This window comes from Pteropus alecto, unplaced genomic scaffold (genome assembly GCF_000325575.1).
Source record: "Pteropus alecto unplaced genomic scaffold, ASM32557v1 scaffold100, whole genome shotgun sequence".
Lineage (NCBI taxonomy): Eukaryota > Metazoa > Chordata > Mammalia > Chiroptera > Pteropodidae > Pteropus > Pteropus alecto.
The window spans coordinates 2,753,119-2,772,498 of NW_006430723.1; the positions used below are offsets into that span (position 1 = coordinate 2,753,119).

At 32.2% G+C, this 19,380-nt stretch overlaps 1 pseudogene; it reads left to right on the forward strand.

The window, feature by feature from the left end:
* Nucleotides 1–6,305: 6,305 nt before the first annotated feature.
* LOC112483075 lies at nt 6,306–6,424 on the forward strand (annotated as a pseudogene).
* The last annotated feature ends 12,956 nt before the right edge of the window (nt 6,425–19,380 follow it).

Genomic DNA, 19,380 nt, shown 5'->3' on the forward strand with positions numbered 1-19,380 from the left:
AGCAGTCCCCTGTCTGACAGAGCAAGTCTCCTGTGAAAGACAGCCTTTCTGAGCATCAATTCAAAATATTCAGTGTATCACAGGCATTTTGCTATCCCCACAATGTGGGACCACACAGAAAGTCCATGTCCTTATCCTCTAATAATCTTCTGACATTAATGACTACAACCAAAGAGAAACAGACTTCGTATGCAAGCCACGTATTAACTGAACTTAAATTAGTTGAGCTAAGTTTAGACACCTTAACATATACCTGATGGACCCAGTAAACGATAATAAGTGGCTTCTGTGGCGCTGAGTGAGTAGATGAAGCTTGATATCTGAACTGCACTTGTATAAGTTCCAGATACTATAAAAATGTAAATGATTTCAACTGTGATCATGATCCAGAACACAGTATGAGAGCAACCCAGAGAACATTAACACTGATTTTATATATATATATATAAAATATTCAGCAAGAGACACATTTCTGGAAATTTGTGAATTATTTCTTTTATAAAAAGTATATAAAAATGAATTCCTGTTATATTATTACTAGTCTCAAATTTAAATAGCTTATAACTTTATTTGAATAGTACATGGGTTTCAATATGAATGGTAAAAAGAGGAAACAACCAGGAAAAAATGGTTAATAGTATTTATGGAAGACAATGAATTAATATTCTTGTCATGCAGAATAAATTTGCAAATCAAAAATAAAAAAAAGAACATCACAATAGGAAATAAAGACAAGTCTGGAATGTTGACTCACAAAAAAAAAGATATAAATGGTTAAAGGCTATTTGGGAGATATAAAAAGTTTAATAGAAGAAATGCAGTTTTTAAGATACCATTTTATTTTAACTTTTATAATAGCAGATTTAAAAAAAATGATGACCTTTAATCAACTGAGAACTCTCATACAATGCAGATAATTGAAATAGCATTCTGGAAGACAATTAAGATACATATTCACTTCAATATTTAGCATAGTAATTTTATTTCCAAAATTAACAATGATAGTGATATATATATATATATATCACTATCTAGAAAGATAACCATAGAAGTTTTGAGTTATCATTAAATTGAAAATATCATACGTAAATGCCCAATAATAGGAAAATAGTTTATTCATTTATTTAACAGATATTTAATTTGACAATATGTCCAGACAATGTGTTGGAGTTCCAAGAAAGATAATATTATTTAGTAATTACTCCATGCTCCAGATGTGCTGAGTTATAGATATGTTTATATTTCTCTTTTCTTCTTTAATTCTCACCAAATAATATGTGTTAGATACTATTGTTTCAATTTTACCGATACGAAAACTGAGATATAAGAATTTAAATAACTTGTCCAAAAGTTTATAGTAAGTACGTGGAAGAATCTGGAAGTGAGTCTAAAAGCTCAAGTTCATGCATTTAAGCTATAAACTTTCATAACAGTAACAAAGTTAGTATGCCTTGCTATATACCAACACTCTTCTGAGACCTTTACATATATATATCATTTTATTTATGGTGATAGCTTAATAAGATAGATATTAATATTATGCTAGTTTATCAGGTGAGGAAAAAACAGTACGGAATGATAAGATAACTCACCCAAATTCTTCACCTAGAAGATTAAAACCAGGATTAAAAATAAATAGTCTGATTCCAAAATACAAACACTTAACTTTTAAGTTCGGAGGCAATGCTTAATTAAAATACCATTCTTGAAAATGATTTAAAAACTTTATTCAATTATTTCTAATTGATGAATTGTATTATTTGAAATATGTAATTGATGATATAATACAGTCTTTTATCACCAAATTTCATATAATACAGTCTTTTATCACCAAATAATTATACAAACTATTATAAAAATACAGCAAATACAAAGGAAAAATAATAAAATAAATATATTAGAAGACAGCTCCTTTAGAAAGATCAGTGTCTTCAACTTTAAACAGCCCCTCAAATACTCAATAAAATTAATTAAAAGATACATTGACCTAGATAAAATGTAAAATATAAGTAACATACAAATATAAAAAAATATATTTAATTAAGTTTTATTTTCCCAAATACTAAATGTTGAAAGACATTTTAGTATAAAAAATTTAGTATAAATTTATACTCAAATCATAGTTCTTATATAAACATTATAGAAAGATATTATGGGTTATTTGTTGAATCAAAAAGTTGGCTACAAAATAAACTACCTTTTCTGAATTGTAAATTGTTGAGGAAATATTTCACCTAATGAAGAAATTAAAACACACACAAACACAAACAAAAAATAAGAAAAATGTGATATAAAATTAAAAGCTGAGACAAATGAAAATAATAAAATAAAGATTTACATTTAAGAATTACTGATAACTTTTTATTAAACAATTAAATATATACGGAAGTTTTCAAAATAATATATATATCATGCTGTATAAAACGATAAGTTGGGTCTGAAATTACAGATTATTTCAATGGATTTAGAGTTCAGGATTGTTGAGGAAAATTGAACACTTTCTAAATTTCTTAACCAACTTAGAGAGATTTTAGAGAACCTTTATATCCTTCATATTAATGGAGAATCATATTCCCTTATAATTCAACAGAATGAAAAGTAAAATATAAAAATTCATGAAAATAAAGACAAATGTATTTTTCAAAATAACAAGAATCTGTAACATTTAGAAAGCGTAGCACAGAAAAAAATTTTTTAATGGATAGAGACATTATATTCATAAACAAATTAATTGGAAATATAGAGGAAGTAAAGATATTAGACAAAATATATTTTAAAAGAAATAATATCTAATTATGACTATTGTAATTTACTTATTTGTCATATATTTATATATTTATAAATATTTATATCAAATATATAATATTTATAGACAATATATTTATATTTATAAAATATAAAACTCAAAATAAAGTTATAAAGCTTTTGAATAAATATATAAATGCATATTTTAATATTGGTCTACAAAAGAACATTGAAATAAAACAAAACAGTTGCAATTCAAAAGACCATTTGATATGCCATTGCATCATTGGGGGATACGAGCATATATTTGAAGGCTTTGGCCACCAATCCAAGCAAACACACACAGACACACACACACATATATGCACACTCACACACAGATACAGACTGATAGATAAATGTCTATTGACTTATGGGAAATTTATTTCAGATAATCAAAAATTTAATGACATTCACAACTAATATACACATATACATTTATTATATCTATCACATGTATAAGCCTATTTAGATCAAACATTTCCTCTAAAAATAATGAATATGCTTTTGCTTTACATATGTTGGAAGAAGACTAAACCTTTATAATATATTAAACACTAAGAAAATTGTAGGACAGTCTCAATTTGGAAATTCTATCAACTGTATTCTTCAATCAGTAAAAGTTTACCTTACCTGCAATAATTATTTATTAAGCATTACCTTCAAAGCAATGCAATTACACAGAAACTGGTAGACTTTTTCAATATGAAATAAGTCAGTAAGAGAAGTTTTGAAGTTAATAAAATATGTCTTCTTGGATCAAAGAATTAATCAAACTGCAAATTACATTTCAAAATAATTACAAATTATTATCAATGAGAATAACATTTAGCAAAACTAACAAGATATTGGCATAGCTCTACTGACAGAAATATCTAATAGGTGTAAGAAATTTTTAAATAAGAATTAAAAGAAGCAAATACAATATGATAAACAGAATAGATGAAAGTGAAAGTACCTAATAATCATGATAAAGATAAAATCAACATATAATTTATTTAATAACAGAAAAATAGAATCGACAAAGTGAAGACTTAATTTTGATAAATTACATCAATAAAATAGACAAATTCAAATAAGATCACTCATGAAAGAATGAAGAAAAAATTTCAATGTATTATTTATGAAAAAAGAATATATTACCACTAATATGGAGGTGATTTTAAAAATATAATCATAAAATGCTAATTTAAAATTATAATTGTATAAGCTATTTTAAAGAAATTTATAATTTAAAAATATTCAAGATCAAATATAATTACTTAATAACTAATAATAATAGCTAAATAATGTGAAAACTGTAAGAGTTGTCAAAAAACTAAGCAGAAAAGAGGTGTCTCGTGTAAATGATTTTATACTAGGTTTCATGAAAATTCATTTCTCTTCAATTGTTCAGGGCATTTAAAAAATCTTGTGAAAAAGAACATACATTCACATAATGTTTATAGGCAATATCAGTTAGCCCTATAAAGTTCAATATTCTTTAAAGTAGATATCACCAAAATTGTTATGCAAATTTATCCTTCTGCCGGAAAAGTGTTACAGTTCTATTATTCCTACCAATACTTAGTTTCCCGTCCTGAAAATTGTGGAATGTCTCACATTTATATGTGTATCTCCCTGTGTTGAAATAATTTATGTAGACCAAAATGGAGCCGCTCTTGCCAGGGTGCCATGTCAACAAACAAACTTATATAACTTTTGTGTCCCTGTAAATGTTCTGCTTGACCAGAAACACAGTATATCCTGTCAACCAATCCCAAACACCAAGCCAAGTCTTAGCTCTATACTTACTTCCTGGTTCCTTATTCATTTTTTATTTTTCTCTTCTTTGTTCCTTATGCTTTACCCTACAAAAGCGTCTGCCTTCTGCCCTGTTTTGCAGTTCTCTGAACCCTTGAACAGAAACTGCCAGCTTCGTGAAGTGTTAAATAAAATTTATTTATGTTATCGAATGCCAATGTTTGAGTTCATACCTTTGCATTCACAGGCAGAGAGAAATCCATGAGCAAGAATTTTGAGTGAAGAAAGGAACTAGTTTATTATAAATAGGCCAATGGGAGAATGGCAAGCTCACGACCTGAAAGACTTGACTCCTCAATAGCGTGTAACTTATAGGGCAAAGTCACAAGATCCTGCGGGTTAGGGGTTCAGGGTCATATTATGAGCTGATTGGTCATAAGTGAGGTCAGGATAGTAAATCATTTTTTCAGGTCTTGAGGACAGCTCTGAGGTCTGCTCTGGGTGTCCGTCTGTCTGGTTTCATGGAAAAGTAGCCAGAGTGTCCTTCCACCTTACAGCTCAGGAGCTAAAACATAACTTAGGACAAGATGTTATCTTTAGCCTACCAGTGGTCCAGACCTTGTGACTATTAGTCAGCTCTGGGCTATTGCCTTCTGCCTCAGGGTTAATGGTTATGGGGGTGTGTGTGTGGGGGGGTGCCAATTGTATGTAGAAAGAGAGAGGAAAAAATGATTTCTAAAGCTATAGTCACAAATCAAATGAAAATCATGAGAACCCTTGGCTTCACTTATACCACCTAAATTGACTCCTTTAGTCATTTTTAACACCTGAGATAATTTCTAGACAGCAAAACACACTCATTTTGAACATACTGTTTAATGAGTTTTGACAATCAAAGTAGACAAGTGTTTGTTTTTCCACAAAATTCCCTGTATCCCTTCTCCCCAACTCCAGGCTATTACTGTAGGTTTATATCCAACAACTTTTGGTCTTTTTAGGTAATTTCTTTTTTCTATAGTTGCTTTTATGCTTATACTTAATAGATACTGTTACGTATTATGTTGGGATACATTTTAAATTATTCTGCTTAAAAACTGTTTTTCTTGAAACTCTCACTGAATTCAGAGAATTCTCAGTCATTATCAATTCTCTTGTGTTCTTTCTCCAACTTTTTAATTATCTTTTTCTCTAAATCCTATCATTCACATGTAGTAGTTTCTCACTATATTCTTATATCTTGTATTTTCTAGAATGTTTACCACTTCATTCAATATAATTTACTCAGAACTAGCTTGGAATTGATTAGTTTTATATCTACACCACTCCAACCTATTATATAATCTATTCATAGGGTTTTAAAATTCATTTATAACATATATATTTTTTAATTAGACATTCTGTTTAGCTTTTTCAAATCCTTTTTCTGAATTGTGATTTAATAATTTAGATCATTAATCATAGTATGAAAAACAATTCATATTCTCTTTCTGATAATTTTCTCATTATTTAAAATTCATACTTTCTATTATTGCTATTATTTCTATTTATATTTCCTATTACTGCTACTTATATTTACGCTGTGTATTATCTCCTTGTATATCTTGTAATTTCTGCTAGTTAGTTTGTATTTGCCTTCCATTTCTTTTCAAGTACCTTATGCCTTGTGTTGTCAAAGTGTCCTTCCAAAGTGATTTTTATTGGTTTCTACCAGTAACAACTTGCATATAATTAGCACAATATCACCATCTATATTAATTTTTCAGATTGAAAGTTCTAGGGCCTATGGCCATGCTACCCTGAACAAGCCCGATCCCATCTGATCTCGGAAGCTAAGCAGAGTCTGGCCTGGTTAGTACTTAGATGGGAGACCACCTAAGAAGACCAGGTGCCTTAGGCATAAAAAATAAAAAAAAATAAGGGATTGTAAATTGACAAGGTTCTTGCAATCTGTGAGGTCAAAAAAGTTCTGGGACTACTCAGGTAGCATAAACTGAAACACAAACTTGTGCAAATTATATACTAGTGGTTTTAAATTCTCAGAGCATACTTTTCCATTTCCTGACCTCAAGCAAATATACACTCTGATCTCGGAAGCTAAGCAGAGTCTGGCCTGGTTAGTACTTAGATGGGAGACCACCTAAGAAGACCAGGTGCCTTAGGCATAAAAAATAAAAAAAAATAAGGGATTGTAAATTGACAAGGTTCTTGCAATCTGTGAGGTCAAAAAAGTTCTGGGACTACTCAGGTAGCATAAACTGAAACACAAACTTGTGCAAATTATATACTAGTGGTTTTAAATTCTCAGAGCATACTTTTCCATTTCCTGACCTCAAGCAAATATACACAACATTTTTGTCATCTCTGATGATTTTTAATATTGCTATTTAATTATGAAAATGAACAGAATTCCTGGATCAAGGCAAATTATCATTATTACAGAAGTAGCATCGGTTTCCCTTTTCTTTTGTTATTCTTTCTTCTGAAGGTAGACACTATAGGAGTAGGACATTGAAGCAGGATTTTGGGAGTTTTTATATAACAGTTTGCAAAGGAGCTTCTTTCCCCCTCTTACACAGGGAAATGATACTTTGTTTTAAGTGTAAACAGATCCTTTGTAATGTAAATGATAGCCCCAGATATAATCCTTCTTTGAAATGTAAACACATACCTCACAGGAGGTGAATTTCTGCTCCAGAGAGAACGAAATCATTTTTCACTTCCAAGACCTGTCCATCCTTTAATCCAGATTTCAGGTTTCTTTGTTTAGAAAGCCCAAACCATGCAGAAACATCAAAAATATTTTCTCCAACTGTCCCACAGATAGGGAGGGTAAGTGAATATTTTGAATATTGCCCTTTCATGAAAGTCACATGTAAGCTTTTGAGTTTTGACAAAATATGAGACTTTCATTCTGTTAAGTACTTATGTAGACAGGAGCAACTGGGGAATTAAAGGCCCACCCAAAGACCTCCCTTAGGATCTCCCTGAGATACCCATTTTATGGTTAGAAATTACTTTTATATCCTAAGGGACAAAGGAGTAAAAAGTCACAAAACAGCTGCTGGTTTGGTCCAGCCACAAGCTCTTGCTCAGTTAGTACTGCACTAACCTTCCCATAACCTTAGCCTCATTATACCATCATTATAATATCATGCATATGCCCGGAAGTTCATGAATCTGATTAAGCTGATTCATGAACTGCGTGTTCCGTAAGCAAAGGGTTATATCACAGCCAAATGTCAATTAAAATGACCTCACATGCCAATCATCTAGCACCACTCCTGTAAACACACATCCAGAAGTCAATATAAGACTCACACTCCAAGTTCCACAATGCGGCGGACTTTTTTGGCGTAGCTCATTTCTTTTTTGAAACTTTCAATAAATTTTATTTTTCCTAAATCTCGCTGATCTGTACGTTTTTACTGTGTTGGCAGAAAGGACCAAGGACTCCTCAGTGCCACCGGGGCAACGACTAATTTTAGATCACCCCGAAGGTAACAATTCTAACTCTACAACTTACTCAGTATGAAGGCATCATTTGCTGTACCTACATGGGTAGTAAAATTCAGGCCTTATGTTGCCAAAATGAATAATCCCCTTAAATTCTACTCTAACACAATTATAGTAATTTTTAATTCTTTATTTCTAGCATCTGAGGATTTTTCTGTTTCTTGCAAGTTCTTCTATGCATTCTTTATGTATTTAAAAATATCTCACACAGTATTTCTAAGTGTTTGTATCTGAAAGATATTCAGGTTATATTTTGTCACATTGTTGGAAATGAGCAACTGATGATTGTATTTTGTAATCATAGTAGTAACAGGTCAATGAAGTGTCTCGATAAAACATAAATTCAACAGATGTTCTATATACCCGCAAAAATCAGATAAACAATAGTGTGATGAAATCTCATTGAAATAGTAGAAAACATATGCCTGAGTTTATCCAGTGTTTTATAGAAAAAAAAAAAGTGGGGAAAGAAGCATTCCTGATGGGAAAGCAAATTTGGCATGTCCTTTTAGCAATTTGCCAATGGTCATTAAATATCCTGGTTATCTTTATACTTTCTGCTTTATTAATTCATACTCTAGAAATTTACTCAAAAAACTATGAAGGATGTGTGCAAAGATGTCTGTGAAAAGATGTTAATAAAAATGTTTCAAATAGATAAATATATATGATTGAGGAAGTGGAAACAATCTAAATGCTCGACGATATGGTACTAGACTAAGTAAATTATACTATGTGGTATTTAGTAGTATGCAGGATTTAAAATTATATTATAAAATAATATTAATATAATATTCATAATATCTATTTAAAAAGCAAGGCACTGAAGTGTATGTAGAGTTCAACATGATTTTTGATAAAATGCATACAAATGCTGAGAAAATTTACTGCATATACATACAAAAACGTTTAGTTGTATTTATCTCTGAGTGATGGATTTCTACTGTATATTTTACATTTATAAGTATTTTTTCTTTTATTCTGCATCAGAGATGTTATTTTTATAGTTAAATATTAATTTTAATAGCCCAATAATTCAGTTTTTAAGAATATATCAAAACAATATTTGTAATAGTGAATCATTAGCAACTACCTACATGTCCAACTCTTATCATGTGGTTAAATAAATTATGATCCCTCCATTAAGGAAATAATATGGAACCATTAACAGAATGTTATTCCTGCATAAAAATTTGAAAACAATGCAAACAGCATAGGGTCAGGTTAAAAAAATACATGATTGAAGATCATAATATAATATTAATTTATGTTCATTTTCTTAGATGAAAGTCTATAAGTAGTCTTTAAGATATTAAATAATAGCTTAGGTTATCCTAAAATATAATTCTTGTTGTATAAAATACTTATGTATATTCTGTGAGATTTTATAGGACTATAATATCCTAGAAGCAATCACTGTGATCTTATGGTTCTTTAGAAGATATTTAGACTGCTGATGAACATACTCTTGTAAGTCTTTGAAATTCAATCACCTAGTCAACTGCATAGCTCAAGTTGTAAATATTGTTATCACTAGCCATGTATGGCTGTTTAAATTTAAGTTAATTAAAATTAAATAAAATTAAAATTTATGTTTCTTAGTCATATTAGCCACATTTCAAGTGGACAATAGCCACATGTGACTAGTGGTTACAATAATAGCAGTTAGCATATATACAGTTATAGAATATTTTTATCATCATAGCGAGTTTGACTGGTGAGTATTATGTAGAGTTCTTAAAATAATTCCCAAATTTCTAGTAAAATATACAAAATAATTTGTGCTTTACATCTAAGGTAGCAAAATTGTTTTGTATGTTTGTTTTTTACGGTACTGGTTATACACTGACTCAGAATTAGAAAAGGAGAACACAAACCACCCTAGACATTTCAATGAGAAGAGATTTCAAACAAGAAATTGGCATATAGATGTTAAAAGTTTAAATGAACAAAAAGGGGACCAGATACTCATTATTGCAAGAAGTAGATATTATCCGTTAGACTATGGTCACCCAAGTAATAGTAAATGAGGAAGCTGATGGATGGAAGAGATAAGATTACCTGAACTTAGCAGCTCTCAGGAAGGGGCCCTGATTGCTCCCTTTTGGACCTCTGAGGGATACATTGCATGATTGGTACATGGATCTCTGAGCGAAGCACGGGCTGCTGGAGCTAGTATTTCTTGGCCTGGAAGTACCAAAATGAGAGGAAGGATAAAACTGCAATTGTCATCGGAAGCTGGAGTGATACTGACATGAGCAGTTACCAGAGGAAATGTCTTTTCTCCCCTGACTCTGCTTTTGTATCTTCCTCTAACAAAACTTCTAATAAAGCTATGGAAACCTCAATGGTAAAAGGACTGAAAATTGTAGTTTGCAGATTCCTATGAGCATCTTAGAGGCATGTATGGAAGAGAAGACTTGGAACTGAGATATAATAGGTAAACCACCTTTACACACTTACACAAAAATAAACCTAAAATCATTTCATTAGGTGTGGTCCTCCAAAGATAATAACCACACTTAAATAAAATACATATATGCATAGCTTAAGTATTTATCTGGATGTAATATATAATTGTACATATATATACACATATATACTATATATCATGTACTGTATATACATACTGTATAATATATTGACAATGTTTAGAATTTTTAATTTCTATATAATGTTTAGAATTTTGTATTTAATATAAGTGTTAAAAACAATAAAAGTAGCTATTTAATTATTAATAGTCACACCTATGTGCCAGGTACTCTTTACATGTATTATCATATTCAATTGTGACAAAATACTATAGTACATTATTTTACTCATTTAATACATGTGAAACTTGATAACATGCCCAAGTTCTCAGAGAGTTGAAGGCTGATACAATACAGAGCAATTAGTCTCCAGTGGCCAACTGGAAACAAGGGAATAATCTATGGAATGCATGTTCCTGTCACTCTTTTCATACATGCTATTTTGACTAAGTATTGCTTAATAAATAAAGGCAAACAATAAATATAATCATTAAAGTAGTAACATAGTTTTCCTGTAGGCCTTTGAATAGAAATTCATGTAATGACATACTAATTTTAAATTTTTTTACATAAGTCCTTGGAACATTTTAGGTTACTCTAGTCAATCTTTGAATATTGCACTTAAAGCATTTCCCTTGTCATTTTATTTCTCATGATTTACCTTTAATTTTGTTTACTCATAATTTATCTATAATGTTAGAGTCTTTCCATGAGTCATCCAGGGAAATCATCATTTTGGAGATCATTAAATGATTCTCACTGTTATTTTTATTCTGGCTAGAGATTATGCATGTGTCATCAAGGACAAAGGAGCATGTATTAAAATGTAAAACAAATTTCCAAGTTTTATACTATCATTGCATCTAGAAATGTACATATTTTAGGACCATGTATTTATGTGTAGAAGTTCAGAATCTAAAACATAGAAAAAGGAATTACATTTTATTGCATTATAACTCTCTGCCAAATGTCCTAAATATGTGGTTCAATTAATCATCAAAGTAAGCCTTTGAAAAAAAATGCTATTTTATCTTTGGTGAAAAAACTGAGGTTCAGAAGGTGGGGTGGGTCCTTCTGGCAAAGACAGAGCCAGTTATCCAGGTCAGTCTGATCCAAAGCGCAGTGTGCATTTCTCAAGATTGGGTAGGATAGTGGCTGTTCATTTGGTCCACTCATTGACCCATTGGACACAGTTTTAAGAACCTAATATATTTGCTAGTCACTCTACCAGTGACTAGAAATGCTGAAAGTTATGAGACAGTGTCCTCAACAGAGAAGAGCTCTGAGCCAGAGGACAGAGACCTGACATGCAATCAGACACTTGCATCCTAGTGAGATAATTACTGACAAGAGGATGTCCTGAGTCCCATAGAGGAGATGGGGGAAGCCCAACTTTGCTTCGCATTTGCGAAGGCTTTCTTAAGGAGATGGTAGAGATTTAAAGCATAACAGAAAGTTGCCTATTAGTAGATGTGGATGGCTTCCTGCCTGGTAGGTTACTAACAACAGTTGCAAGTTCTGACCATACTCCTCTTAGCAGGCCCTTTTAAGGCTCACAAGGATTCCCGCATGGGAATAATGCAAATTGAAAGTATTTTATTTGATTTTCAGAGTCTCATATCTCCCCAAAAGATTTCACAATTATTATTATTGCTGATAATATCCAAGATTAGAAGAAATAGAAAATATGATCAGAATCAAAACCCTTTTAATAACATTCTTGTTTTGCCTTGATTCTTTTTTCAACACTCAAAAATTAAAAACTAGATAAGCGCTGATATAAATGTATATGTGTTACAGTTTTTCACTTAGGTGCTAAGTAAGAAAATATGAAAATAGAACATTTCTCAAATGTCTTTTTAAGCTTTTTAAAATATCCTAGGATAAACTAATTTATAGCATAATCAGCTAGTATGTTATTTAATCTCAAATACATGTTTCCAAATAAGACCTGTTTTTTACATCCAAACTCATATATAAACAAAATCAAATTTAACATCTTTTCTCCTTTTGTGCTATAGAGCCTGTTTATATGCATCAACATGTATTCAAGCCGTAAACATGGAGGACGGCTAGATATCTTCCTCTACCTCAGTCAATAGATAACCTCATCCAGTCAATTGTACTTCTTCCTCTGCATTCCTATAGTCATTACCATCATTTGAGTCCTCATTACTTATTTATATGTACTCACTAATGGGTCACTAAGATTAATTCTGTCAGTATCTTAGCTTAAATCTTCATCATTTCCCACCTGAATTATTATTACTCCATAGTCGGGGTCCAAGTTTAATCCCACCTTGTTACCAATGCAAATCTAATTACTTGATTTATCCACCAAAATGGACTTAAATATGGTCCTGATTTATGAAATTGGTTATGTTACTTTGCATAAGCTCCCTGTAATTTATCCCATTTCCAACCTTTCCCAATACATTTTCATTTCATGAACATCACCCCCATGCTTCCAAACTCCAACCCATATTGAATCTCCTATTTCTGAACGAGCCCTCCTCTCTTATGTCTCTATGTCTTTTTCTTTTTACCTACAATTTCTCTGCTTGGAATTCTCTTCCCAGTTCTTAACTCTTTAGCACTTCAAATGTTATCCACAGTGTTTTCTTCTCTGGTCAAAGCCTTCTACTTTCCCAGGTAAAATAACATATTTCTTATTTTGGGGGGTGAGCTTTCTGTACTTACTTGTTTATGTGATTGCCAATTAATTTTTTCCCAACAGCTCAACATTTTAAAGAGCCACATTAATAACAGTGCCTACTATTTTTCATTGTTGTCGTTCACAACTTCTATTTCAGGAACTTCGTCCTATTGCCGATCTCTTATTACTTTGGTTTTCTCTGTTATGTCATATTGATCTTGACAAATAAAGCTGTTCAGCCAAAATATACTTAAAAAATAACAAACTTTTATGACCTGTGTGATTTATTGAGGTTAATAGCAGAGGCAAGATTATTTTTAGCCATTCCTTCTATTTTTACACAGCTAGATCCACTGATGATTTTCATTCCAGGTTAGTACTACCTCAGTTTCCAAGTAAGTCTTTACCCAAGTGGCTAGCATGAAAACGCATGCAGGAGAGCTTAACAATAAGCTCGTCAACCAGATGGGGCTTTAGATTTCCTAGCATGAATGTCACGTTCTTTCATTGCTTCCAAGTGCTCCCTTTCTTTCTAGTTAAACTTTAGACATCTAGTTAAATTTTAGACATTTCTTTCTAGTTAAACTTTAGACATTTACCCAGGAAAATCTTCAGGCCCACACTCATTAAAAGAATATCATTATATATGGATATTCCTTTAAATAAAGACACAACCTATAACTATGGATCTACAAGTTGTAGGCTTCCTTTCTCCTGATTTAATCTTTTTTGATGCAAGAATAAGCCAGTAAATGCTTGTTAAAATATAAATTATGAATATACCAATCTGTTTGGTGTGAACAGGCTGTCTAGCCACATCAATTAGATTAGCTTCACTTTTCTGATTTTTCATCTATGGCCAACTTGGCTGATGCCCAGGTTTTTATCTTCTCTTGTTACCTATTCTCAGCTGTGTTCTATACTCAGATTCCTAGCATCTCTCTTTAACTTTTGGATAATCATACTTGAAGACCATCAACTTCTACTTCCAGCATCACTAACTGAACCCATCATCTTTTTGCTGTCAGCTGATACTGACCATTAACCTTCCTTTAATTTTCACTCTCAGCCTTCTGCCTGTGTTTCAAATTACAGTAAACTTGAAGATAGATGAGTACTGATAAGGAAGTCCTAAACAGATTGTTTTATTAGTGGCAGACATAGTTTGCCATCACAAAAGAATAGACAGTTTATAGTTCATTTATCCTAATCTTAATTCATTACAACCAAAACTTTTCAATTCTGTTTTTGAAACTGCCTAGAAGTTACGAAATTCAGTGGGGAAAAAAACAACATATAAAAATTAACTTTTAGTTTATTTTTATTAGTTTATTTATTTATATTCTAAAACAGTTTTTTAGTTTAGTTTTAGTATTTTTCATTCATACATAAAGGTGTATGTTTATTTCATTAAAAAAATCATTTGGTGCCTCATATAATTAAGAACCTGTAAACCTAAATACAATTTAGAAATTATCTCTCTACTGATTTCTAGTAGTTTACATATTGCCACATATTCATATTATGATATATAATGTTTCATGTTTGCAGTTCATGAAAATTAGCACTATATTCAAAATACAGTTGACCTTTCAACAATACAGATTTGAAATATGCAGGTCCATTTAAATGCAGATTCTTTCAATAAATACTGTAAATGAATTTTCTCTTTCTTATGACTTTCTTAATAACATTTTCTTTTCTCTAGCTTACTCAATTGTAAGACTACAGTATATAATACATGTAGCAAACAAAATCCGTTAATTGACTGTTTATGTTATCAGTAAGGCTTCAGGTCAACAGTAGGCTATGAGTAGTTAAGTTTTTGAGAACACAAAAGTTATATGCATATTTCTAACTGCGTGGGGGGTCTGTACCCTTAACCCCTAAATTGTTCAAGGGTCGACTGTATATATGGAAATTAAACTCCACATGCAGAGAAATCTCTTAAAATTGGTCATTACCCCCAGATCACTTCCCTTCTAAGCCACCAATTTGACATTCAGATCCTGGGATACCTTCGGTGACCCCAAGAGAGCTTGAAATACCACTGAAGACATTAAATGTACCTTTTAGAACAGCATGGTTTTATTTCTTTTAGAAGACCTATAGATATAAATTTCCAGCAAAAAGTAAACTACTTGTCCTAATACTAAATATGCCCTTTAGCACAAGATTTTTTTTTCTTTTTTCTTTATTCTTTAACTAGTCTCCAGAAAGAGATTTTTACTTTAAGAGTGAACTACAGCATCTAAAGCAAAGCCAGAAAAAATATTTCACATAGTTATTGCCATTGCTACTTGGCTCTCTTGTCAGCTACTTATTTTAAAGTATGGGAATTTTATTAGTTAACTACCCAGTCTATCTCTATTTATCAAGCTGTGCTTGGTAAGATGTGAGAGAAGTTGCCAGTTTATCAAATTTCCATGACATATTCAATGCCTAATAGTTACATTAAATTAAAACTAATTATTTGATGGCTTACAAAACATCTGATAAGGTATAAATAGGTTGATTTGATTTTACTAATACATGATCTTTAATTTGATTTCCAAGTTTACTTGTATACTGAACATATATTTTAGATTTACTAGAGATCTGCAAAATTAATTTCAAATTTGACTCTTGTGCATTAAACCAAGGCTATTTTGGATTTTCACACTGCACTATGTTTTATTAGACAGAGAAACATGATTGTAACAAAAGATCATAATCATTGTCTTTTAAAGTGTTATTAGAATAAAGAATGCAAAAAAAGATGTCTTTATTAGCTTATTTTTTCATTTAGAATCTGTAAAAATTTATTTCAGTTATTGTATTCCTTATTTCTGACTGTTCTTTTTTCTTTTCTTTTTTTTTTTTTTTTATGTTTCCTATCTCTTGTTGAAATTCTCACTGAGATCATTGAGCATCTTATAACCAGTATTTTGAACTGTGTATCTGGTAGATTGCTTGTCTCCATTTTATTTGGTTCTTTTTCTGAAGCTTTATTCTCTTTCTTTATTTAGGACATGTTTGGTTCCCCATTTTGGCTGCCTCCTTCTGTTTGTTTCTGTGTATTAAGTAGAGTTTTAATGTTTCCTGGTCTTAGTAGAGTGGCCGTATGTAGTAGGTGTCCCGTAGGGCCCAGTGGCACAGTCTCCTTGGTCACCTGAACCGGGTGTTCCAGCTGTGTCCCTTGTGTAGGTTGTGTGTGCCCTCCTGTTGTAGTTAAGCCTCGGTTGCTATTTGCATGTCAGTGGGAGTGAATGAGCCTCAGGCTGATTGGCTGTGAAGACCGGCCATGCCTACAGTGGAGGAGCTGTTGTGCAGGGACTGAACCTATAGAACAGGATTTGCTTTAGCAGGGCTCTGGTGCCTGCCCAGTCTGCCCTTTGGATATGCTGTTGATAGAAGTGGTTGAGCGGTGCTCTGACATGATCTGAAGCTGTCTGCTGGGTGTGTTGGTTTTGAGGCCTCTTGGAAGGGGCTCTGGTGCAAGCTAAGGTCAGCCGCTGTCTACACCCTGCCCAGGGCCACTTGGTATGAGCTATAAAATAATCTGCAGATGGTTGCCTCTTGTGCTGGGCTTGGAAGTAACTGGGATAGGCTAAGCTGTGAACTGAGGCCAGCTGCCATTAGTTCCAGCTGGGGGATGCTTAGCAAGAGGTATGTGACATGCAGAGGTCCAGTGCTGCTTATTTGGGGTTTGTGAACCTTTGAGAGATTTTAGGAATGTCCACAGCATTAGACAAGACAGGCCTTTTGTGTGGAAAAGCCTCTGGAAGTAGCTTGGGTGGGCCCACAATTTGGGTAGGGTAGGATCTCAGGGAATCATTAGGGCAGAGCAAATGGTATTAGCCAGGTTGATGGAGACTCAGTGGCACCCTCCTGCAAGTGCAGGCTGGGGTGAGGGGAGGGCTCAATGAAGAAATAAGGGCTTCTGTCAGCACTTCTGTTCAGAAGAGAGCTGACCCTCCAGCCCTTGCCCTGAAGTCAGACTATTTAGTTCCTCTCTATATGTCCCTGACACCCCTGGAGCTGTTCACTCAGTGCCACTGAAATAACCCTCATGATTTTTAACCACCTTAAGTGTGTGTAAGACCAGCCTGTTCTATATCTCAGCATCTCCTACAAGTCTCAACATGTTTTTTTTTTTTTTCTGTGTATCCTTAGTCATAGAACTTCCATTCAGTTAGACTTAGGCAATTTTTAATGATGGTTGTTTTATAGTTTAGTTGTAATTTTGATGTGGCCATGAGTGGAGGCAAGTACAGAGTACTGCCATCTTGACCAGAAGCCTCTCAAAATTGTTGATGATCAAGAGGAAGTATAAGGCATGACCCTTGTCTTCAGTGAGCTCCACATCTAAATGGAGATGAAAACCGTCTTGAAAACTTAATAAGTAGTAGAAGCTGTGGACTAAATTAAGGTGGAAGGGTGTTGGCAAGCAAAATTTTTAGAAACACAGATTAGAGAGAGGTAATATATCAAGGGAAGTTTTCTTGGAAATTTTAGAACTTAGAGAAAGCTATGAAGAACAAATGAAAAGGAAAGCTTATTCATTGGCAACACTGTAGGTGATTCCTATTCTTAAAGTCCAACAAGTTCTCAGCACTTCTCAAGTCTTCGTTATATCATTATTATGTCAGTTCAATGCACTGTGCTATGTATTCAGCTGTGAGAGAATTGCTGCCTGTATGAACATGTGTCTTTAATAGAGTTTTAATCATGTAAATAAAAATATTTGTTTTTATATTTGACTTTTTATTACACAAAACACACATATATATATAATTTAAAAATACATACACTTATCGTTCCCTTTCATTTTCTGTCATTTGCTATTCAGATTTTATTTCTTTGATTATTGTATCAAGTTATTCGATTAGGGAGGCTCCAGGACTAATCTGGTTACAGATGCGTTTTCTTTGTCCATTGATGTTTTTAGAAATTAGATTTAATCCCTGTAGATAGAACATCCTCTCTCCAGTTAGTGAAGTCTACAGTAGATCCTATTATTTTACAGCAGCCACTTTGTCTGCTGAAGTCTTTATTCTCTTGATATAGGTATTTTTCAATTCTAACAAAAAATTAATTTTAAGGGTTTAAAATATTATGGGCTTTATATTATCTAATTTGAAAATTAAGAATGAAATAATCATTTAGCAAATCAGTCCTCTGATAGATGACTAAACAAAATTTTTTCATCCCATTACCCTAATCTCTACCTGTAGGCTTTTTTTTTTTAATAACACTGAATCTTTGACCTAATGTATTGTTCACTTTTTACATAAAATATGTTGTCAGGCAAGAATTACTTATGCATTCTCTAACATCCATATTTATAAGTGATTTAGTCTATACTATGTGTCAGAATTTAGTGCCTGACTTTTCTTTTAATGGATCATTTACTTTTTTTTAGTCTACTGGTTATGTGGATGTATAGTTGTTTACTTCTGTTTCTGTTGCCATTGCCTCTTCTTAAGAATCACCATCTTCAATATATTTGATGTCCATTGTTCGTTCGCCTTGTCTATAGTATTTTGATGGTCCTTTTTTTCTTTACTTTTTCTCCTTTTCCACTATCTGTTGGTAGAGAGTCTATAATTTGTCCTCCCTGTTTCTGATTCAGTTTTGTTGTTGTCGTTCTTGTTGCTGGTTTCATTTACTGCTTCAAATAAACAAAAGGTTGATTTTTCTAAAACTTAGCTTTGCTTCACTTAAAATATTGTTTTTACTCCACACAGTTTTATCTTTTCCCCCTACTTTTTCTTTATTGCTTTTATCTTGTCATGTTTATCCATGTTTTATCTCACATTTTTTCCTATTGTTTCATAGACTATATGTTTTATTAAATTTTATTGTGAGTAAAAAATATTTTTTTTCTCTCTCTCAGGTGTTATATTTATCTTTCTTTTGGGTAGCAAAATATTTCATAGGCTTGGGTTTTGGTGTTGGTTTTAGGTTCCAAAGATTTTATTCTTCCTCAGAGGGAGATCAGTAATGGCTTGTTTTGTGCTATAAAAGAGAGTACAATGTATTCTCCTTGATTTCTCCAGGTGATAATAGAACTCTCCTTATATATACTTAACCAGAGAGAAGGTTCATAGATTAAGAATAAAAAAAATAAAATATTTTATTTGACTCTTTTATTTTTTTTTATAATGCTCT